The 24,707-nt window shown below is 49.8% G+C and overlaps 1 pseudogene; it reads left to right on the forward strand.

The window, feature by feature from the left end:
• Window positions 1-1,271: 1,271 nt before the first annotated feature.
• On the forward strand, window positions 1,272-17,133 carry LOC123107083 (glutamate receptor 2.8-like; annotated as a pseudogene).
• The last annotated feature ends 7,574 nt before the right edge of the window (window positions 17,134-24,707 follow it).

Below are 24,707 nucleotides of genomic sequence, written 5' to 3' on the forward strand. Positions count from 1 at the left end.
GTACATGGGCCCACATGCGGGCCCTGAAGTAATTACTAGTGGCGTGTGCACGTGCAACACACACCACTAGTTTGTTCAGTATTAGTGGTGTGCGACCTAACTTACGCGCTACATGGTAAAGATAATTTCGATGCCACCACCCATTCATTCCACTATTAAAATGGTGTGTTCGTTGGGGAGACAATATAGTTTTACCAGACCCCATCGCATCTCTGGCGGCAGGGTTTCTCCATCTCCTGTTGGCGCCGCCGTCGGTCCACCTCCTCTCTAATGGCCTTAGGTCCATGGAAGCGCGGTGGACCTTTGCCCTTGCCGGTGGGAAGGTTTGTACTCCGTTTTAGGTGTTCTTTTGAGGATGATTAGGGTTTATGTCCTGCTCAGAAAGGCAAGGTGGTGGTGGTTCCCTAAAGAAGAAATAAGGCTCCCCACCTAGCCCATGTCCTGATGGTGCATCTAGTGTCGTCGAAGGGCATATGGAGGTGTGTCTCCAGCAGATCTTGTGAGATTCGGTCGGTGTTGGTCTTCTGTGGATCTCCGTGGATCTAGTCTTCGTTTGTGTGTCTTCAAGTTGGATCTTTTCGATTTACGCATGTTTTTATCGATGACGGTTGTTGTTTTAGTGTGCTAGTCCTATGGGGCCCCGGCACAACGACTTTCTAACTGTCTACCGCAACAAGCTTGTGCCCCGACTCCAATGAGGAATGGGCAATGACGGCGGTGCACACTCCAGTGCTTGTAATCATAGTTAGGTGGTCTACAAACAAGGACACAATTTTTATGTTCCTTCTATTGTCATGATAGATTATGAATAGATCGAAAGTTCTCTTTTAAGGGTGTGTCTAGAAATCAGTCGATTGAGACTTGACGAAGTCTTGCTCGAGTGATGTTGGCGTTTTTTTTTGCTACAAGTGGCATGGGTAGATGCTACAAATGGCGACGAAAAATGTTGCGATGGTATTGCAAGCAACAACAACAAATGCTACAAACGTTCTAACTAAAATGCTACAACCGTCAATGAAGGATGTTGCAACCGGTGAGATGACGTGCTACACAACCAATGAGGTATGACGTGCTTCAACCAACAAGACGAATGTTGCAACCGGTAGGAAAAAATGGTTGCAAACGGTCAAAAGAAATGCTGCATGGTCAACTGAAACTTGGTTAAATCTCAGTTGACTGATTTTTAGTAGGCCCTTTTTCTTTAAATACAGTTTTACCAGACAAACAGATGGCGCGCACCACAGCTAACAAGAACAGTATACTCCGAGGCCATGGCGCTCTCTAGTGACAGGCCTCTCTTTGACCGCAAGGTTGTGCTCAGTACGTACTGAGCATGCCGGCGCCGAGGTCCCGTCCTGGTCAGTCGCCAAGTTGACGCGAACTGGGGAAGAAGGCCTTGAGTTGCTTCGAAATCCATGCCAGGCACGTGTCACCTGGTCATTATGTGGGTCCAGCTTGACGGGCAAAGTTTGAATCTAGACTTGGTCCTGTAGAAATATTGTTTTTCCAGCGTATACTTTCCATGATTCCATTTGATTTGCATGTGTTCAGGCCACAATCGATCATGACGAACCAACCACTACATAAACTGATGGATAAATCAGAAGGCCAATTATGCAGACGCCTCAAGTCTTCCACTATCAAAATCTGATTCTCAAATGTTTAACAGAATCCTAGCCACCAGCAAATATCACAATGACATGGCTTGACTTCTGCTCCTGTAAAAATAATTGCAACAACAGGAAATTATTTCCAGCAGTGCCATTTTTCAGGCTGCATGAATCTGTTATCCCTCGCGCTCTTAAAAAGAGACTATTCGAATATGAATGTAATCAGCGTAGCACATATGCCACTACTCAATAGTCATTAACTAGCTCGTTCCTCTATTTTCTCGAGAAGAAACGATTAAGTACAGTTACCTAAGCACCTAGAGGTCATGGGTTCAAGTCCTGAAAACAGCCTCTTACAGAAATGTAGGGAAAGGCTGCGTACTATAGACCCAAAGTGGTCGGACCCTTCCCTGGACCCTGCGCAAGCGGGAGCTACATGCACCAGGTTGCCCTTTACCTAAGCACCTAGAGGGGGACATATTTCTGATCTTTTGATCGATTCTGGAAAGTGCAACTTCAGTTTGATGAAAAATGCAACTTGCACTATTCAAAAATAAACCTTCCACCACACAACACAAGCATGGAAGAGTATAAGCTGAGCTCCTTGACTTGTCACAATCCCATTCCTTAAGGATCAAAGTCTTGGATTCAGAAGATTCAACGGATGAGGAATTTACCAACGTCATTCTTCATGGGTTTGGCACAGGAACTTTCCTCGAACTTGCCGAGCCATCGCTTCAAAGTACAGGTGTCATCCACTTTATACATAGAACGGTAGATTCTTCCAGAAGAAAAAGATGGTCGAAACAGACAGTTGACATTATAGCTCTGAGCTGACCAATCTGAAATGTCATTTGACTTGGTTAGAATAACGCCAATTATTGTTCCTGCCCCGGTGCAATGAACATAACCATTGATATAAGAGACTGCATTGGCCCTACACCACCCTGTTCCCGTAGAAACAGCTCAAGAGATGGACGGCGCGGCAAGGGCCACCTTGTTGGTGTTGTTCTTGCCGTTCCTCAGTCTCAGTGTTGCTCAAAATGTTACCCAGAGTAGAGCGGGTATACTCGATGTCGGAGTGATCCTCCATCTGAAGTCTTTGGTGGGCAAAATAGCACGTACCAGCATATTGATGGCTATGGAAGATTTCTATGCAGTCCACAGGAATTATACGACAAAGCTAGTTCTCCACATCAGGGATTCCAACGGAGACAATATGCGAGCTGCATCACAAGGTACATATCACATTTTGAGAATTGTTGTCCGTCACCGAATTTTGTACGAAAAGAAGCTATGAAACATAAGAAAGGAACTGTTAAACTTGGTATCTGTGATGAAGCGAAATCCTGTGCTGTTCTTATTTTGTTGTGTATCATGATAGCAAAATCAAAACATTAGGAACTTTTGCTGATTTCCTCATAAAACTCCAAAACATAGATTTATGTAGAGAGAAGCAAACCAAAGAAGCACTGAAACTGTAATTTTCCTTAATTCATTCAGTATACGACTTCTACAAATGTATTGTGATTGTTTTCTATTTCCACTGCAAGTCTGAAACAAATTAAGATTTTTTTTACAATATACTACTTTCAAAAAGATGACTTCGTGAATTTGCGCAAAGATAAAAATAGGGAACTTTGGAATTTCCCTATGAACCTGATTCCTTGATATACTTATGCCCCTCAAAGTCAGAAACCACCAGTACCTGAAGAAATGATCATGTAGCCCAAGTCGTTATACTTTTCAGCTATAAAATCAGAGATTGCCTAATGTACATGCACTAGATACCTTAGCTGCAACCAGAATCTACACAAATTTTCTTTAAATATTTTCTCTTGACTGAATTGCACATTCGTACAGCTGTTGACCTGCTGGAAAATTACTATGTACGGGCCATAATTGGTCCACAAAAATCTTCAGAGGCAACTTTTGTGTCTGATATTGGGAACAACAGTCAGGTCCCAGTTATCTCCTTCACAGCAACGAATCCCACCCTTTCATCTGCTGAAGTGCCATATTTTTTACGTGCAACTGTAAGTGATGCTGCTCAAGTGAATAGCCTTGCTGCTCTCATTAAGGCATATGGCTGGAAGGAAGTAGTGCCCATCTATGAGGACACAGACTATGGCAGGGGCATCCTACCCTACCTGGTTGATGCCCTCCAAGAGTTTGGAGCTTCTATGCCATACCGCAGTGCAATCTCTCGATCAGCAAACAGTGACCAAGTTGAGAAAGAACTATACAAGCTAATGACAATGCCAACAAGGGTCTACATTGTGCACATGTCATTGGCCTTTGGCTCCATTCTCTTCACAAAGGCCAAAGAGTTAGGAATGATGAGTGGAGCCTATGCGTGGATTTTGACAGATGGGATTGCAAATGTTGTCGACTCGCTAAGCCCTTCGGTTCTTGATGCAATGGATGGTGCATTGGGTGTGAGATTCCATGTGCCTAAATCGAAGGAACTTGGTGATTTTACTAAGAGATGGAATGCGAGGTACAGGCAAGACAACCTGGATGACCCACCATTGCCACTAAGCATTTTTGGGCTCTGGGGTTATGACACTATTTGGGCCTTGGCACAAGCAGCAGAAAAGGTAAGCATGTACAATGCAACATTTCAGAAGCAGCAAGACATAAAAAACTCAACGTGTCTTGGAACTTTGGGTATTTCTACAATTGGTCACAAACTTCTAGATGCAATCCTACAGCGTAAGTTACCGAAAAAGGCTCGCGCCCCTCTTTATATATAAAGCAAATGCCAAAGCCAACATCCAACAAGGTTCACACAAACACAAAGCCCACACGCACACAAAGTCCAAGCACAAGCAAGCAACAAGGGTTACTGCTGAGGGCACAGCTCAACAAGCCCAACACACACACACAAAAAGGCACAAGCGCCAGGAGGGAAACATCCTCTAGTCGGGCTCCGGTGGTGGCGGCGGGAGCGGAGGCGCCAGGCGAAAGGCCAACGAACGGAGGTCGGTGAGGAGTCTGTCGATGGCGTCCCGGTCCTGCGGGCGGCTAAGCGGCCGCCAGAGCTGCAAGTAACCACACATTTTAAAGATGGAGTCAGTCGCACGCCGAAGGGGCACCTTCTGAATGACAAGCTTATTGCGAACCGTCCACAGGGTCCAGGCTAGAACCCCGACGCACAGCCATCTAATATGTCTGTAGCGAGGGGGGGGGGAGGCTTGAATTTCCGCAAGCAGGTCAGGGAAGTTGGTGTTGCACCACTGTCCCCCAACCGTTTCGCGGAAACAAGACCAAAGGAACTGTGCCGTGTAGCACAGGAAGAAGATGTGATTAGCGTCCTCTACCGTGCCACACAGGGGGCACATTCCATCGCCAGGACCATGGCGCTTAAGAACCTCAACGCCGGTCGGGAGGCGGCCGCGGATCCATTGCCAAAGAAAGATCCGAATCTTAAGTGGGAGGCGGATGTCCCAGATAAGACCAAAGGGCTCCGGGGCTGACGAAGGGGCAATGGCCGCGTAGAGGGATTTGGTGGAGAAGCGGCCGGAGGGGTCTAGGCGCCAGGAGATGGAGTCCGGAGAATCTGCCACGTCCATAGGTAGCAGGGCGATGTCCTGGAGGAGGACATCCCAGGCAGCCACCTCAGCGGGGCCAAAAGGGCGGCGGAACGCGAGGCGCCCTAAGTCAATAAGGGCCGCCTCGACTGAGACCCGAGGGTCAACTACAATGTCGAAGAGGATGGGGAACCGGGCGGCTAGAGGGGAGCCTCCGAGCCACCTGTCCAGCCAGAACAAGGTCGAAGCTCCAGAGCCCACAGAGATGGAAGTGCCTATACGTAAGACCGGAAGCAGCCGGACGACGGCCTGCCAAAACTGGGAACCGCCCGAGCGTTGGCAGAACGCCAGTGGCTGTCCACGCAGGTACTTGTTCTGGATGATAGTAAGCCAGAGGCCACCGTCCCCATTGACGATGCACCAGAGCCAGCGGGTCAAGAGGGCGATGTTCATGCGCCGAGAGGACAGAATCCCAAGACCGCCCTGGTCTTTGGGTTTGCAGATGTCTGGCCAGCTGACCATGTGGTATTTCTGCTTGCCCTCCTCCCCAGCCCAGAAGAATCTGGACTGGTATTTGGCGACCTCCTGATGGAGCGTTTCATGAAGGCTATAGAAGCTCATAAGGAACCACAGGAGGCTGGCTAGCGATGAGTTGATAAGGATCACGCGCGCCGCCTTCGATAGCCAACGCCCTTTCCAGGGCTCTACGCGATGTTGCATACGGGTCACCGTGGGGCGGAGGTCCGCCACGGTGAGGCGCGAGTCACTAATGGGGATCCCTAGATAGGTCGTGGGGAAAGAACCCAGCCGACAGTTAAGCCGGTCGGCAATGGACTGTGCGTCCTCAGAGGGGTAACCGAGCACCATCACTTCGCTTTTATCAAAGTTGATGGTGAGGCCCGACATTTGTTGGAAGCACAGAAGAAGGAACTTCAGGTTGGAGATCTCTAAGGCAGACCCCTCGACCATAATAATGGTGTCATCCGCGTATTGTAGAAGGGAGACCCCTCCCCCTCCAACAAGGTGCGGGACAAGGCCTCTAATATGCCCAGCAGCCTTGGCCTTATCCAAGATGGCGGCCAAGGCATCCACAACCATGTTGAACAAGAACGGCGAGAAGGGATCTCCCTGCCGGACCCCGCAGAGGGTAGGGAAGAAGGGCCCAATGTCGCCGTTGATGTTCACCGCAGTCCGACCACAAGAGACGAGCTGCATGACTCGGGTCACCCAACGGTCATCGAAGCCCTTGCGAAGGACTTCCCTCAGGAACGGCCAGTGCACCGTGTCGTAGGCTTTGTGGAAGTCCAACTTGAGAAAGACCGCCCTATGGCGCTTCAGGCGGACCTCGTGGAGCACTTCGTGGAACACCAACACCCCATCCAGGATAAATCGGCCTTGAATGAAGGCGGATTGGTTCGGGTGGGTGATAGTGTCCGCAAGGAGGGTCACCCTATTGGCGAACCCCTTAGCCAGGATCCGAAAAATCACATTAATCACTGTGATGGGGCGGAACTGACGAATATCGGAGGCGCCCGGGACCTTGGGGATGAGGGTCACCACCCCATAATTAAGGCGACCCAGGTCCATGGAGCCCGAGTAGAATTCCTCAAAGAGAGCCATGACCTCCAGCTTGATGGTCGGCCAGAACGTCTTGAAGAAAGCCACTGGAAGACCGTCAGGTCCCGGGGCCGAGGAGGGGTTCATCCCCTTAATGGCAGCGAGGACCTCCTCCTCGCTGAAGGGGGCAACCAAAGCCGCATTGGCTTCAGCCGAGACTACGTGTGCGCCCGACCAAATGTCGGGGGCGAGACTAGCCCCACCGCGCGGGGTGGGGGTAAATAAGGCCCTATAGAAGCCATCCACATGACAGCGGATGGCCGCTGGAAGAACTAACGACGAGTCTCCATCCCACAGGCAGTGGATGGAGTTGCGACGGCGCCAGCCGTTCGCGACCGCCTGGAAATAGGCGGTGTTGGCATCGCCCTGTAGCACCCACCTCTGGGTACCACGCAAGCGCCAGTACGCCTCCTCATCCGTGTAGATGGTGGAGAGCTGGTCCTCCAGGTCGTAACGAATCAGCCACTCGTCCGAGGAGAGCCCGGTCGAGTCCGCGCGAGCATCCAGGGTTTGAATAGCAATCAGGATGGACTTCTTGCGCTCTCTAAGGTCTCGGCCAAGATTAGCCCCCCAATCCTTCATGAACTGGCGGGCTAGCTTGGCACAAAAGTGCCATGAATCGACCGCGGACATGGAGCGATGGGGTGCCGACCTAGCGAAAATCCAGCGGGCGACGACGGCCTCCCGGAAGCCGGTCTGGTTGAGCCAGAAGAGCTCAAACCGGAACCGCGGCGGGGAGGGGGGGCGCTCGTCGGCGGTGGAGAGGAGAAGGGGGACATGATCGGAGCCAATTCGGGTGACCTCCCGGAGCGATGCCAAGGGGCATCGCAATTCCCACTCCGGGGAAACTAGGACACGATCCAGCACGGATTGTGTCTGTACAGCTTGCCGGTTGGTCCAAGTGAATCTGGCACCTGACCGGTCAAGCTCACGGAGCCCCAGCTCTGCGATCCAATCGTTGAATAATTGCATCCGGGGGAAATTAATCCGGGAATTATTCTTCTCATCCGGGGATCGGATGAGATTGAAGTCACCCCCCACTAAAACTGGGAGGGGAGAGTTAGAGATCTTCAGCTGCAGCTCGTCAAGGAACGCCGGGGAGCGGCGGTGGTCCGCCGGTCCGTAGACAACAATGACCTCCCATTTGAAGTTCAGGGCCCGCTCGAAGATCTCCATACTAACGAAAAATTCCCCTCTATCCATGCCTCCCACCTCAAATGTGGTATCCTTAACCCCTAAGAGGATGCCACCCGAGTGGCCTGAGGTCCCGCTAGAAGGGAGCCAGTGCCACGCGAAGAGGTGGGGGCTCAGATGTTCAAGTTCCTGCAGGGTGAACTCAGAGCGGAGGGTTTCTTGGATGGCCACAATGTCAATATGTTCATCCCGGATGTACTCGATGAGCTGGCGGCGACGACCATCATGGCCGAAGCCGCGGAGGTTCCAGAAAAGGGCCCGCATCTAAACCCCCATCGGGGGGCTACTTGACCCCAGAACACGAGAGGCGCTTTGCGCGCGAAGGGCGGCCGTGCGAGACCGAGTGCGTCCACGGATAATCCCGTCGGCCACCGGAGGAGCCGGAGCCGGGGGCCGCAGTAGGCGGGCACGAGTCTCAGCCAGCCTGCCGTCGAGGATCTCCCGGGCCCTAATGGCCGCGATCTGTTCTAAGGGGGGACCGACCTCCCCCCTGAAGACAATGGCCGAGTCATTGGCCACCTTAGCGAGGTGGCCGAGGGGGGCGGCCTCGAGAGCAGAAAAGGAGCAACGAGAAGAACTGGGAGGGGCGGGATCCACACCTGACTCGAGGTTCCGGACCGCGGCGCGGAGCTCCGCCCGCTCGACGACGGAAGGCGCAGGAGAGTCGCCCGGCCGCGACGCCTCCAGGTGGGCGCTGCGGCGAGAGGACCTCACCGGCGTCGAGGTGGAGCGGGGCCTCCTGGCGTACGCCACCGTCGGAGGGGGGTGCGCGGAGGCCGGGGAGGAGACGTCCACTGCCACCGAGGCGTCAGGAGAGGCCGGCGAGGCGAGGTGGGAGCTGGACGGCACCGCCGCGGGGTGAGGATCGGCCGACCCCAGCGCCGCCCCGACCGCGGCCCCCGAGGGTGGAGGAGATGGGGCAGACGGGGCAAGGGCGACGGGCTCCTCAACACCACCAACCCCGGAAGACACCGGGGAAGGTGAGTCGGCGGAGGGCGTGGGCGCAGCCACTGGTGGCGTGAGGCGGCGGGCAGAGGCGGCGTCGGGGGAGCGGGGTGACGATGGAGGGGCGACGAGGAGACTCACGCTGGAGATGATGCCGGTCGACGCCGACGAAGACGGGGAGGGAACCAGAGGGGTGGCCAGGCGGAGGGCCACCGCGAGATCGGTGGCCGACACCCGGGTACGCCCCGCCCCCGACCCGCAGGAGGGTTGGGGGGTCCCGAGACGGGGAGCGAGAGTGCTCCGACTCATCCTCATCCTCGGCCGGGTCGTCGAAGCGGGAGGAGCGCGAGCGGCGGTGGTGAGAGTCGTCAGCATCAGCAGGCCCCCCCCCCCAAGAGGTCGCCAGCAGAGAGGCGGGGGCGGCCGACGTGGGACGGAGGCTCGGGGCGGATCTTGAGGTCGTAGCCGTCATCGTTGAAGAAGACACGGATCGTGACGTGGAGCTTGGAGGAGTCCAGGCATTTCACCTTAACCCGGACCTCCTCCTCCTTGCGCAGGGAGAGCTCATCCACCACCACCACCCTGCCCAGGATCTTGGACATACTGCGGATGACCCGCTCGGAACGGGCAACATCAGGGAGGCCGGAGATGAGGAGCCAAGCCGTGTCCAGGGTAGCGACGGCTCTGGGATCCCACTGCGGCTCAGAGATGTTCACCACGATGTCGTTGAGAGCCAGGGTGATGTTGTTGCTGCGCGTGCAGAAGCCCATGCTCATCGCGTCAGGGAAGACCACTGAGAAGGAGCTGGGAGCCGTGGGGGTCACCTGCCAGTCCCACGTGCATCTGCACAAGTGGTTGAGCTCAGCCTCAATCAACTCCGGGGTGGCGACGGCCTCGCCACAACCGTCACCAAAGCCAGTAGCGAGGGGGAAGGCGGGGCGAGCTCGGGCACCTCGATGTGGAAGAAGGCCAAGTCCTCGATGCCGTGCCCATACATCATGAGCTCCTCCGACACCGGGCGGTCCGGACAGAGAATCGCGGGGTGCCCGGTATCCTTGCAAAGGTAGCACGTCGGTGGGTTGGAGCACGCCACCTGGAAGTGTCCGGTCAGGCCGCAGTTGAAGCACGGCTGAGCCACGGCCGAGGGGGTGGTACCCGGAGGAGGAGCTGCGGTACCGGTGGAGGTGGCGACTTGTGGGCGCGGCGGGCCCTTCTTCTTCTTCTTCTTGGATCCCGGGCGTCCCCGGTTGCCGTTGCCGCCGTTGGCCGGCGGAAACGCAGCCTGGGAGCGGGGGGGGGGGGCTGGTAGCGGCGGGAGGGGGGAGCGTCGGCGTCGTTGTTGGATGGGAGCGGGCGGGGCATCGAAGGGGACCGGTCCCGGCGCCGGGTCGGCGAGGGGGACCGACGCCGAGGGGGCGGCCTAGCCTCCCGGGCCGGAGACCGGCCCCGGTCGCGGGGCTCCCCCCGCGGAGAGGGGCGGCGTGAGGGCGAGCGGGAACGGCGGTCGCCGCGGGCCGGGGAGCGGCGCGAGGTGCGGGAGGGGGAGAGGCGGGTCTCGCGCGCCGGAGAGGGCCGCGCCGGTCGGGAAGAAAGCTGCTGCCGCAGGTCTTCCTCGCGCCGGCGGCCGTCGGGTGAGGGGCGTGGGGGATCGCGGCGGTCGTCCGCCCGGCGCTTGGGGCGCCCCGCATCGTCCCCCCATTCCCGAGGCATGGGTGGCGCGGAGGGGGACGGGGGAGGGCCGGTGGCGCCGGCGAGGAGGAGTCGAGGCAGGGCGGCCGTGGCCGAGGGGACGGGGCTGGGAGCCGGCGGCGCGGGGGTGGGAAGGAGTGGGGAGCGAGGGAACCCTGCCGGCGGCCAAATAGACCGACGCGGTGGGCCGGCCGTCGCCATGGGGCGAGATTGGGCCAGTCGGGGCCCATCCGGCCTGCCAAGTCGACCCACCCAGGTCACCGAGGCCGGTCGCCCATGGGCTGCACCCACCGTTGCCGTCCCGAGAGGGGGCCCAGGAACCCGGTTCGTGGGCCGGCCCAAAAGCAACGCGGCCCGAAACGTCCGCCCCGGGGTGACCAAGCGGGGCGCTAGGGTTTCCCCGAGCACCACCGCGGTGGCCGCCGGCGGGGGCGTACGGGGGCGGCGAGGGGAGGCGGGCCGGAGGACCGGCCGTGGGGATGGGGACCAGCGGGCCGACCGGAGGGGAGGAAGGGACGGAACGGGTTCCGGCAAGGAGCGACCGGAGCGAGCGCGGGCGGGGACGCCGGGGTCGGGCCGGCCGGTGCAGGCGACGACGGAGCAGAGGGGAGGCCGGCGGCGGGCGTGGGCTTCCAGGAGGCAAGCGCCGGGCCCCGGTCGGCGCGGCCGGCAACACCCCAGCTGCCAGCGCGACGCCGCCGGGGGGGGGAGCCCAGCCCCAAAGGCCGAGGCTTGCGGCACCCGAGCCGGGGGGGCGGCCGGGGGAGATGCCGGCGCCGGCCCGACCCGCGGGCGGCCGATCCCCCACCCCTGGGAGAAGGGCCACCGGCGAGGACAGGCGGCGGCCGTGGCGGCGCCTTAGGGGGGACTCGATCCCGGCAAACGACGGGACGGCCGGCCGCCAAGTCATCGGCCTCGGCGATGTCAGCCCACAGCAGCCGCGGCGAGCCGGAAGGGGGCGGCGAGGGGGGGGCGGGGCTCGAGGGCGGGGAAGGCGGAGGGGGCGTCCGGGCGGCCACGGCGCCCGCGCCGCCGGGAGCGTCGCCAATCGCCAGAGCGCCAGTCGCAAACGCACTCATCACCAGAGGAAACTTCGCTCCCTAACTTACAATTAAGCATATTGGCAACATCTACAGCGTAAGTTCAGAGGCTTAAGTGGTGATTTTCACCTGAGGAGCAGGCAGCTTCAATCTTCCATATTCCAGATAATTAATGTGGTTACAAGAGAGCCGAAAGGAATAGGTTTCTGGACGGCAAAGCATGGAATAATACAGAATTTGATTCAAAATGGATCAGAACACACATACCTAAATTCTGGGCCGAATCTGACTCAAGTGGTTTGGCCAGGAGAAGTATCTGCCGTGCCTAAAGGGTGGCAAATTCCTACCAATGGAAAGAAGCTCCAAGTAGGTGTACTGACAAGTGGGTATCCTGAGCTTATAAAGGTTGAAAGGGATCCGCTAACCAATGCAATAACTGCCACTGGGTATGCAATTGACGTATTTGAAGAGGTGTTAAAGCGACTCCCATATGCAATCCCTTATGAATATGTAGCATTTGATCAAGGAGTAAGCAATGGGAGCTATAATGATTTTGTCTACCAAGTTAATCTTGGGGTAAGTAAATCTTGGTTCTCGCACTATCCATATCGTTATTGCAGAAATTGGGCATGCTCTCTTTATTGCACAAAATATTTTACTAAATTTACTATGTATATTGTAGTGTTTTATTTTTGCAAAATTGTCTGCATCTATGCCTACTTGTACAATCTAATCATATTTTAGCAATTTTGTACCGTTTTATTTTTTCCGGGCAACTGTTTCCACCAGTTAGTCATACTGAATGCTGATTGGTACTCCCTCTTTAAAGAAATATAAGATCGTTTAGATCACTAAAGTAGTGATCTAAACGATCTTATATTTCTTTACAGAGGGGGTACAAGTATTAGATAGATGGGCACAAGGGCTAATTATGTCAGGAATTAAGGCATTCCTTTCCTCCTTGTTCTATGTGCATATACCTAAACAATATTTATTCTGGGCGAAAAGATTATTACTAACTGTATGATTCAACCAGTTAAGGTTTGACTAGATGTATGCCCATAAATGGCACTACTAGTGTTTTTCTAAGATTATGGTAGAATTGTTGCATGCGTGCTGTTTGCTAATGTTTTCCGCAAGCCCTAATAATTCGTAACTTTTGTGGAGATTAAGGAGTAGTATAGAGTATACTGATCAAGTGATCATTAGTTTAAAGAAACATGGGTATGCAACACTAAATGACATGCTTGCAGGTGTACCAAGTTGCAGTCGCGGATATAACTATCAGGTACAACAGAACTTCCTATGCTGATTTCACATTACCTTATACTGAATCTGGGATAGCAATGATTGTGCCAGTAAAGGATGGAACGACAAAGGATACATGGATTTTCTTGAAGCCATTAACTACTGACTTGTGGTTTGGAAGCATTGTATTCTTCATATTCACAGGGGCTGTGATCTGGCTATTGGAGCGACGAATCGATAACACTGAACTGACTGGCTCCATTTCCCGCCAGCTTGGGATAGCAATATATTTCCCCTTCTTTGCTGATAGTAAGTGACGATGTTACCATATTATACTTTCTTATTTCTGTACAGAATATTGCATATATAAGACATCCCCCCCCCCCCCCCTCTCTCTTACTTTATGTTTTAAAGTACAGCCTCCAATTCTGGAACCACTAAAAAAAATCCCCATTGCCTGTTTTGACTATGGCCGACCGTGTTTTTGTCCTACGTGTCTGCCACCTCACCTTCTCCCTCGGCTCCTCCATGCCAACACATTGCAACAAACTTTCAAACTAATTTTCTCCTAAATTGTTTCTGTGTTTGCCTGAAATTTGAATAATACTGTCAGGAGATCACCTTTCAGATTTTTTTCTGAGAAGTTTGCATTTTGAGGCAAAATCTGAAGCGAAAACTTAAGAACTACTCCCTCTATTCCTAAATATAAGTCTTTCTAGAGATTTCACTATGGACTACATACGGATGTATATAGATGTAGTTTAGAGTGTAGATTCATCCATTTTGCTCTGTATGTAGTTCATATTGGAATCTCTAGAAAGACTTCTACTCCCTCCGTTCCTAAATATAAGTCTTTCTAGAGATTCCACCAAGTGACTACATACGGAGCAAAATGAGTGAATCTACACTCTAAAATATGTCTACATACATCCGTATGTTGCATTCCATTTGAAATGTCTAAAAAGACTTATATTTAGGAACGGAGGGAGTATGTAGGAACGAAGGGGGTAGTTTTATCCTAAATTGTTGGATGAAATCTGAAAACTAGAATCAGAGGATCATCTTTGATTATATATAATTATTTATATTTTTCTGGGAAGTTCAAATGTTGACAAAAGATTTGAAGCAACAAAACTCATAATTCAAACTGTCCAGAAAAATGTGAAACAATTACAGAAAATCAAAGATGATCCCCTTAATCTACTGGTCAAATTCAGCCAAATGGAACAAAGCTTTAGGAAACCATCAATTCTGAAGTTTGTTGTGTCATGTTGACGTGGAGGGGAGTAGATAGAAGTTGAGGTGGCAGACACGTAGGACAAAACCGCAATCAACCACAGTTGGAGTTTACACTTTAAACAGAGAAGTTGGGGAGGGTTGTAACTTAAACTTCATCAAGAAATGAGGGAGGTAATGCAGACTTCTCTCTGTTAGGAAATTCAGACCGATAAATTTCTTGTTTCAAAAAAACAACTGAACTTTATATAGTGTATAGAGTGAGCAGGAACCAGTACATAATTAGGTAATAAAATTTTCATGTCCTGTACCAGTAGTCCAGAATCGCAGAATGTAACGCACAGCTGTCAGAGACTGGGGAACTTTGGTCTATAGCCTCACAGTCCCAGAGTCATGATCCAGGTAGTTTAGGGTAGAAACAACAGCAGCATGCACATGGGAAGGGTGTGCTGGGGTCAGGAGGGAAGAAATATCCCGCAAAGAAAAAACGAGAGATAGATTAGTAACTTTAAGTTCATTCACTTTATATGTACCGGTGGCCAGGAGCTTGAAGCCAATAGTTTTTTTTTTTTTGAAAGGGGTACTTGAAGCCCATAGCTGGGCGGGCCAAACAGAAGGAAATACCTTGTGGAATGTTGTTCCAAGGCCCAGGATTAGATGTATAGTGTACAAGATCCCCATTGGGTGGGCGGGCCACACCACGGGCTGGCCCTAACGTACCTCCGCACCTGCTGGTGGCACTGCAAACATCGCAATTTTATTTTGGCGAAGTAGCACTTGATGGTATCAGGTCAATTATTCCTAATTGATTTGTGTTACTATTTACTAATGATCAGTTACCTGGTGTTCTGTGAAATGTACTCAATTTGTTTTCATAATTGTTTGATTTTGTATTAAGAAAACAAAGGATGCTATCATGCTAAGAATTAATTCAGTATTCGTCTTCCCTTTGGACCTGCTGATAGATGGTTGTTCACCATTTTGCAGGGGAGAGGGTGGAAAGTATTTTGTCTAGATTGGTCATCATTGTATGGGTTTTGGTTCTCCTCGTTATTACATCAAGTTATACAGCGAATTTATCATCAATGCTTACCGTGCAGCAGCTTCAACCCACAGTAACTGATGTCCATGAACTCCTTGCGAAAGGAGAATATGTAGGCTACACAAATGGCTCTTACTTAGGGGACCTATTAGAACAAATTGGTTTTGACAGAAGAAAGACCAAGCCATACAGTAATCCGGATGATTTTGATGATGCACTCTATAAAGGTAGCAAAAATGGTGATATTGCTGCTGTGATAGAAGAAGTCCCATACATCAAAATATTCCTCTCTAAGTATTGCAAAGGTTATACAATGATCGGACCAATTTACAAATCTGAAGGTTTTGGCTTTGTAAGTTAGCTATACCAGATAATTTTTGTACATTACATACCTCTAAAGTGTCAAGTATAAAATGACTAGGAAAGTTATACTTGAAAGATACTCAGACACAGAAAAGGAACCGACACGTCAAAGAACATACTTACGTAAACATGAGTATATATGGAAATATAAGATATAGATTAACAAAGTTGCGGCATGATCAATGAGCAGTGCTAAGATCCAAGATGATAACAAAGCAATGCAGTTTAACAAGACAATACCTGGTATGGAGGTCATCATTCTCCGCAATCTTTTACTGCAGTTAGTACTTTCAAAAACTTTTAAGCCATACTGTTAGTTGTAGTAGTTTGTTACAAGGAACAACTTATAGTAACAAAAACTATTGGCCAGTGATGTAAGGTTCACGAACTATGCAGTGCACATTTGAACATATAGGTACACTGGACGAGAAGCATATGCAGTGAAAATCATATATTTAGTTCTAGAAAAAAATTATATTGACCAAAGACACCAAATTACATGCACAAAGAACTATAGGCAGCAGAGTGGCATATCACAGCTAGTATCAGGTTGATAGCTTCTATCGACCAAAACTTGAAATTACATCACTCAAAAAGAAAGAAAAAACAATTCAATCCAGGGGCACTTGTTTGCAGAAAGTGTAAATACGTACCATGCTATTTGTGTTCACTTTCGTGTGGAAAATAATTTTTGAATTCCTATTACTCAAGTAGTTTGTATAATATTGAATATGTTTACTTGCGTAGGCATTCCCCAAGCGTTCCCCTCTGGTCGAGGACTTCTCAAGGGCAATCCTCAGCATAACAGAGGGAGATACTATCATTCAGATAGAAAGGAAATGGATAGGAGACCAACATGCCTGTCAGAATGACGGCCCCACCATCGGCTCAAGCAGTCTAAACTTCAAAAACTTTTCAGGACTCTTTCTGCTCACAGGAGTTGCTTCAACTTCTGCCCTTTTGATATCCCTCATGATGTTTCTCTACAAGAGGTACAAGATAAGGAACGGCACAGGTCAGATTGAGACGACTGCAGATTCTAACCCGTCCCACGATATGCAGTTAACTGTACCTGATGATTCAGATAGCTACGCCTGCCAACAAGAGATAGAGATATCCAGAGAACTCACAAGCCCGTGTTCAGAAGTCCAAACAACTCCGGATTTTATGCCTCATGGAACACCAGGCAATGGTTTGTAGCGCCATGTTAAGTCAGCCTTATTCAGGTTCTCAGTCTCCAGAGTAAACCTGGTCAGCTTTTGTTCTCATGTGTGTATTTGCCTGTGTAGTATGTATGAATGCTGACAGTCATGCCAGCTAACTGCATGCCAGTGCAACTGCAATGCAACTGTAAGCTTATTATGTAATGTATTCTAATTTTGCTCAGGTTCCAAGTGTAAATCAAAAATCTATCAGTGTAAGACTGTAATCCAAGGAGTATCAGGGTAGCCTGAACTACAATTTGGCACCTGTGCATTGTGTCTGTGCCCCTTATCGAGGTCTTCCGAGAGCATCGCCCCCTTTCTTCCAGTTTCAACCATGACCACTGCACAGCTTCCTCTCAACCTGAACCAATGCTCAGGTTCCAATGCTCGCATTTCATCAGACACCCTAGAGTGGGGCAGGCACAATGTGTATCCACCGTATCTGAAGGCGGAAGCAGATTTTTTCTAGACTAGATAATTGCCCGTGTGTTGCAATGCGCATAAATATTCTAGTATGTTAGCCAGTGATTTATCTGCCCATATTAATGTGATTGTATAAATAAAGGTGCACCGTGCACCGTGCAAGTGATTTACCAACCTAAATAAATTTTAGGATTATACTTGGTAAAAACTTGTTGACTTGTCAAATGGAACATATTTTTATTTGGTAAGTCAATAAAAGGCTGGGCAGTTAAGATGGTTTTCAAGGAAAACCGGTGAAAAAAACAAAGATATAGGAAGGGAAAATTCAAAACGCAGAGAAAGGGGAACATACAGGTTGGACGAAGGACAAGGTGGACGACGGATCTCTGCGTTCTTTTTGAGTAGGAGAGAAATAGGGGCAACTCCAACGTCAGTCCCAACTGACAGAGTTAAGGAGGCAGCCATCCAATGCTAGTCATCAAAAAATTTCTCACTGGTCCGCCTCTCTTTTCTCAGACATTTCATCGAACATGCTGTGTTCACTCCCGGCAATGGCACACACTGCACTCACACGCCGGCGGCCGAGCTCGCTGGAGAGGCCGGGCCGTCGCACACACGCACTGCACACACACACACACGACGCAAGGTGCACACACGCGCGCATGTCACGCGCCCAGCCGGCAAGCACGCGCTGACTGGCACGCACGCACGCGCCTCTGCGAGGAGACCGCGCTCCTGGAGCTCGATGGCGGATGCCGGACGGAGCGCACCGTCGGAGAAGGACGACGACCCGCTGGGCGCGAAGCATCGTGGTGTCCGCTCCTCCTCGGCCGCCATGCCGCGCGGACGGACGCGCGCGCCACGCAGCAGATCATGGCCACGGACCACGGACAGGCGCGTATGTAACTGCAGCCTCGTCGGTTCAGTTGCATTTGCATCGTCAGACCAGTGCATGCACCACCAGATTAGTTAGTCCGTACTCGGAGCGAACGACGACGCCCACCATGCACTCCGCCGACGAGCCCATGTCCACTCCGGCCGCGAGAAGTAGCACCACGGCAGCAAGGGAGGCACCACGGAAGGTCGCAGCGGAGGACGGCGGCAAGAGCACGGTGTCGCCGTCAATTGAGCATGAGCAGCAGATGACCCGGTCTCGCTGCGGCACCTGGGCATGGTGGCTGACCCGGACTCCGAGCCTTCCGTGCTCACGGAGGTGGGCGCGCAGTCGTCCCCCTCCTTTCGCCGCTCGGCGAGTGAATTGGAGAAAACCACCGCATTAAAGCCTAGGGGTGCAGAAAAGACTCTTCTACATTTTTGTGTCAAAAAACATTGATTTTGATCCTAATCATTTGCAGAAAATACCTAACCGTCTGTTCGGGCAGTTTAACCTCTATTATGACAGGTGGGGCCCTGTTTCGTCTATGTGGCGTCACGGCCACGAGTTGACGCCGTCTAACGGCGTGGCGGCCGCTACTGGTCCGTCGTGTGAGTAAAAACTGGATCGATCCAGCTCTCTCCTCACACTCTCGCCTCTGCCTCACCCTCTCCTCACTCTGTTCTTCTCCCCGGCGCCGCCACACAGCCGACCGCTGTTCTGCTGCTCCCCGGTGCCATGGTGTCGTGGAGCGACGAGACCAGTGAGGATTCAGTCCTGAACATCTCCTCCTCTTGTGATGGCATCATCAAGGTCAGTTGATTAGATAGCTAGAGCTAGAGTTAGGGTTAGTGAATTGGGGATTTTGTTTGAGCTTGATCTGAACCTAGCCTTCTCTTTGCTTGCTCCCGCAGCTTCCAGCTACGATGCACGATCCGAATTTCAATGGCACTGATGCAGATGTGAATGTCTTGTGTGAACACGGTGAGCCGGCCGAGCGCTTTGTAGCATTTGAAGGGATGCACACGGGCAGGAGGTTTCTTGGATGTGCTAAGAAGGTATGATTCACATCCTGTGTAAAGGAAGTTGTTTGCTTAATGCTTTGTTTATCAAGATGTTAAGATTTTTTTAGTTTGGTCTTTGTTTAGCTTGTTCTGACATGCCTTGTCATTAGTGGATTGTACACATTGTTTATTGTGGTCAGTGCTTACTCCTTTGTTTATCAAGTTGTTAAGCTTGGTTAAGTGCTTTGTCTTTGTTTAATTTGCTTTAACCACCGTTGGAGTGTGTTCTCATTAGTGGATGGTAGTCATTGTTTATTTTGGTCAGTGCTTAATGACTTGTTTACTAGTGGGCAATGTTAATTTGTCTGTTGTATGGTAAGGAACCTGTCAGTGCTTAGTGACTTGTTTATTTGTCTGTTTAACAGTGCACATATTAGATACCTGAACCTGTTGGTTTGATGGTCTTGAAAATACGATGGAGTATGGCAGTTAATAGTGGTCTTCATCCTAGTCACGTAGACAATTATTTATTCTTTTATTGTTTATAATACAGGAAGGCATAAACTGTGGAGTAGTTCAATGGATTGATTTTGAATGGCCAGACTCAATGGAGAAGGCATTGGCCAAGCTATGGGATATGTATGAGGAGATTAAGTCAGCTAGGACCAATGACAATCTAGAGAGTTCCTTTGCAATTCACAACCTGACAGAAAAGAAGAAGAAACTACAGAAGAACTATGACAGTTTGTATGCTGATGTGAATGCTCTTTTGGATGCCTAGCAGCAGAGGGGTGTGGAGTTAACCAATCAAAAGGAGCAGAAGCAATATTTGAAGTGAAGATTGCTGAGCTAGAAACTGTAGTTGGCAACTTGAAGGCAGAGTTGTCAAAGAAAAAGGAGGAGAAGAAGAAAGGAGAACTATGACAGTTTGTATGCTGATGTGAATTCTCTCTTGGATGCCCAGCAGCAGAGGGGTGTGGAGTTAAACAATCAGAAGGAGCAGAAGGAATATGTTGATGTGAAGATTGTTGAGCTTGAGACTGTAGTGGGGAACTTGAAGGCAGAGCTGTCAAAGAGAGAGGAGGAGAAGAAGAAGATGCTGCAAAACTATGAAACTCTGAAGAACCTGACATGTGCTCAAGCCAATGTGATTAGGAACTTGAAGTTCAATCATTTGAAGGAGAAGGAGAGGCTGACAGAAGAGAGGCTTAAACTGTAGTATCACATTTCTGAACTTCAAAAGTCCGAGGAAAAGATAAAGTTAAAACTTCAGGGTGTGAAGGCCATCTTAGATGAGTAGGGTGCCTTCTAGTATGATAATCATCTATCAGTTTCTAGATGATAATCTTCTATCCAGTACTTTAGTATGAATTTGTGACCCAAGTACTTCAGTGATGAATTTGTGATCTATAGTGTTGGATCCAGTAGTGTTGTAATCTAGATGATAATCATCTATTAAGTACTTTAGTATCTATTTCCGAACCTTTATGTATGTATTTTGTGAGTCAGGTGTTGGATCCAACCTTGATGAACCTTTATGAATATGAGTGCATTTTGATTGTTATGTGGTGTTTGTGCTTAGTAGAATCACATGTGCTCAAGCCAAGGTGGTGCATGTGCTAAGTTAGTAAATTATGTCATCTAGATTCATGGATTAACCTTGAGGGTCATTTCATAGATATATGGACAAGGTAACCATAGTGTCACCTTGAGCCTCATCTTGTCGACATATCGATGAAATGACCCTAGAGTTTACCTAGAGCCTCATCTTGTCGACATATCGATGAAATGACCCTAGAGTTTACCTAGAGTCTCATCTTGTCGACATATCGATGAAATGACCCTAGGGTTTACCTTGCGCCTCATCTTGTCGATATATCGATGATTTGACCCTAGGGTTACCTAGAGCCTCATCTTGTCGATATATCGATGATTTGACCCTAGGGTTTACCTTGAGCCTCATCTTGTCGACATATCGATGAAATGACCCTAGAGTTTACCTACAGCCTCATCTTGTCGACATATTGATGAAATGACCCTAGGGTTTACCTTGAGCCTCATCTTGTTGACATATCGATGAAATGACCCTAGAGTTTACCTAGAGCCTCATCTTGTCGATATATCGATGAAATGACCCTAGGGTTTACCTTGAGCCTCATCTTGTCGACATATCGATGAAATGACCCTAGAGTTTACCTTTGTGCATAATTAGATGTGTGATCTGCTCTCTGGAGTAAAACTGTATTGGATATGCCTCCTGCTCATCAACTTGTGCAACTCTCCTTGTTTTTTTGGATGGCGACCTATACACCACACCTTCATCACTGACCTCATACACAATCCTCTCTCCAACACTGCCTATAGGGACCTGCTGCTCACAAACATGACCTATGTTTAAATCTCCAGGTCTGGGCTCACTACCCCTAACTACTGTCAGATTAACTATGGTCTGATCTCTGTTGGCAATGTGGTCTAGCATTTCATCAACCTTGGCATCATCACAGATCTCTTTCAAACCAGCTACTCCCAAGCCAGCATCCCTAACAAAGTACATGTAGTCATCCTCTCTGTAGCCTGCTATCTCTATTAGTGCTATTAGATTCAGAAATGTTATGTCTGAAACACACATGGTCCTTTCCAAATTGTCCCTGTCATGGAAGTGGAGCCTAACTTCCCACACATCATCAACTACAAAGCAAAGAAGCTACACATTAATTTCTATGCATACATTTCTAATAATTAAAATCAATAACAAACTGAAGTATATATAGTGCACAAATAAATAATTAGCACACATACAGTTCCAATGCACTGACTACACTATATACAGTGCATATTAAGTTAACTGAAATATTACATATTACTAGGTGAAACTGACACATATTCAGTTAACTGAAATATTTTGAACACTAAAAAAATTCAGTTAAGTTCATACAGTGAAGCAAATCCATTTAACTTCATACACTACCCTAATCCAGTTAACTTCAGACGTTGATAGAATTCAGTTAACTATTGACACTAAACAATATTCAGTCAACTGAAAACCTTTTGTACACTGAGAAAATTCAGTTAACTTCATACACAGAAGCAAATTCATCTAACAGATAGGATAAATATCAGAGGTTAGACTACAAACAATAATGACCTACAGTTCATTCAAATCGAAGCCTAACTATTGAACTATGAGAAATTAATCCCTAACCCTAACCCTAGAAATTGATCCCTAACCCTAACCCTAGAAATTGATCCCTAACCCTAGAATCCACAGTAAAGGAGGGGGACAACTTACTCAACACTGCCAAATCCAGAAGCCCATTGATGGCTACCCGTCGGAGTAGCTTGCACAGCACGGGCAAGAGCGCCGGCGACGCGGTACTCAAGCGACGGCGACGACGCTCTCCTCTTCGGGGCCCGACTAGGGTTTGAGCTGCCGCACACCTCCTCCACTTCGTTCGATTCGCCGCCGCGAAGCAACCCTCCGCTGCAGCCTCCATCCACTCCCCCGCCGGCGGCATCCACTCCATCGCCGTTGTCAGGGCTAGCCGTCGCCATGGAGCACGGGGAGAAAGGGAGATAGAGGAGAGTAGAGTGGTGAAAGGGGAAGAATGAAGTGGATAAGGGACCCGTGCCGTTTTGACCGAGACGGCACGTCCGTTGCCACTGTAGCACCGTCAGACGGCGTGAGCTCGTGGGCGTTACGCCACGTCCTCAAAATCGGGGCCCACCTGTCATGATAGAGGTTAAACTACCCGAACAGACGGTTAGGTGTTTTCTGCAAATGATTAGGACCAAAATCAGTGTTTTCTGGCACAAAAACGTAGAAGAGTCTTTTCTGCAACCCTAGACTTCAATGTGGTGATTTTCTGCAATTCACTCCCGCTCGGCCGACCCACGTTCGCTGGCGCCAGCCTCCCGTGCAACTGAGAAGCTCGAGCTGCGCGAGTTCGAGGGAGGGGAGCGGGCGCCGCTCCAGCGAAGCTTCGTGCTGCTCCCCGTCCGTGTCGAGGTGGCCAGCGACAGACGGTACAACGGAGCTCCGCGTGCGGGCGGCGATGCGTGCATCGACGGACGGCGGGAGACGGCGGCAAGACGAGGATAGCGGCGGACTTGGGAATTTTTGCGAGGGAGGGAGATCATGGCTGAGATGAGAGAGAGAGAGAGAGGCTGTGGTGTGGGTCCACGGTGGCTTTTGCTGGGCCAGGTGGACATCTGGATGCCGGCAAACTACCTCCAGTTTGGTTTTCGCTTACAAAGAGGACGGGACGTCGACCCGTTGGACTAAGGTTGCTTCCAGACCACTCGAGTTCGAGTTCCGGCTTGCACGCGTGGTGCTCGCGGAATTTCTCCTATAAAAAAATGCCAACCAGGGTTAGCCTTTGAATTGGTCTCATTTTTTGGTTTTCGCCTACAAAATTTAAACACTTCGAATTAGGACAAATTTATGAGCCGCGTTGGAGTTGTCTTGAAACCACCACAAAAACAATGACAATATGTGCCAATGTTGGATGCTTGGTTTTACTGCACGCAAAACTCTTTTGCCTTACATGAGATTCTGTCGATTGAGCGTTGTTTTAGTGAACAATGACAATTTGTGGCTTGATTTTGCCGTGGGCTAAGCTCTTCTACCTTACATGAGAAAAATATCTCGTGTATCAGAGCTTGTGGTGCTACTGGTGCACCGAACTCACATTATGCTTTTAAAATGTTCAAAAAATTCTGAAAAAAAATTAGCCCAGTCATACAACATCAATGTAGCTTGTCATAACAAATCAAGTTAAAATTTGGAATATAACTCGAAAAACAAAAATGACAAATTCAACACTAAATAGTACATAGCATAACTTGGGCTTTAGATTTGACCCATTATCACACTGATGTCAAATTTGTCATTTTTGTAGCTCAATTTTTTTTCAAATTTTGATACGATTTTTTGTGACATCATACATTGATATTGCATTAACGTGCTGGAATTTTTTTTCAGATTTTTTAAAACATTCTATAGCATACACACCGGTAGCACCACAAGTGCGGATGCACTGGATACATTCCCGCCTTACATGAGATCCCGTTGATTGGGCGCCGTTTCGAGCAGTCCCCTCCAACTCTAGTCAAGTTGGACCGGGCATCTTCAACATGGATTGGGAGATATGTTTACCAACTGCTAAGATGTTGCCCCGGTCCTATGCAATTTTTTATCATTGTCTGCTACTTTTAGTGAATGATAATGTGATTAAAATGTGTCATTGATTAAGATTTGAAATATACTGGCAATTTATTAAATGGTCTTCAGGAAGGGGTGGCCGCCTGTGACGCTAGGAATAAAGGTTACTCCAACGTAGATGATCAATATGGACCTCACCAAATGTCGTGGACACGTCCAGACGTGTTTGCGGATATTTATAGGCGTGGAGGCTATCCAACCATAGACAACAAATATTCAGACCAATTCAAACGTTTCGTACACAAACACAGATGAAATACATGTTAAACGCACACACAATTTGTTAAATTTGGTACATTTACAACTAAATGGACGAAATTTAACAAATTTTAACCTAACCTAAACTAAATGGGGTACCCAACGGGGACCTTGCAGGCATGTCCTCCTTGGCCATATGAACCTCCGTCACCATCTACGTCATTGCCGAGCTGTTATACGTGTCGCTGTCGTCGGAGTCGTCGTC

The sequence above is a fragment of the Triticum aestivum genome, chromosome 5A (assembly GCF_018294505.1).
Source record: "Triticum aestivum cultivar Chinese Spring chromosome 5A, IWGSC CS RefSeq v2.1, whole genome shotgun sequence".
NCBI lineage: Eukaryota > Viridiplantae > Streptophyta > Magnoliopsida > Poales > Poaceae > Triticum > Triticum aestivum.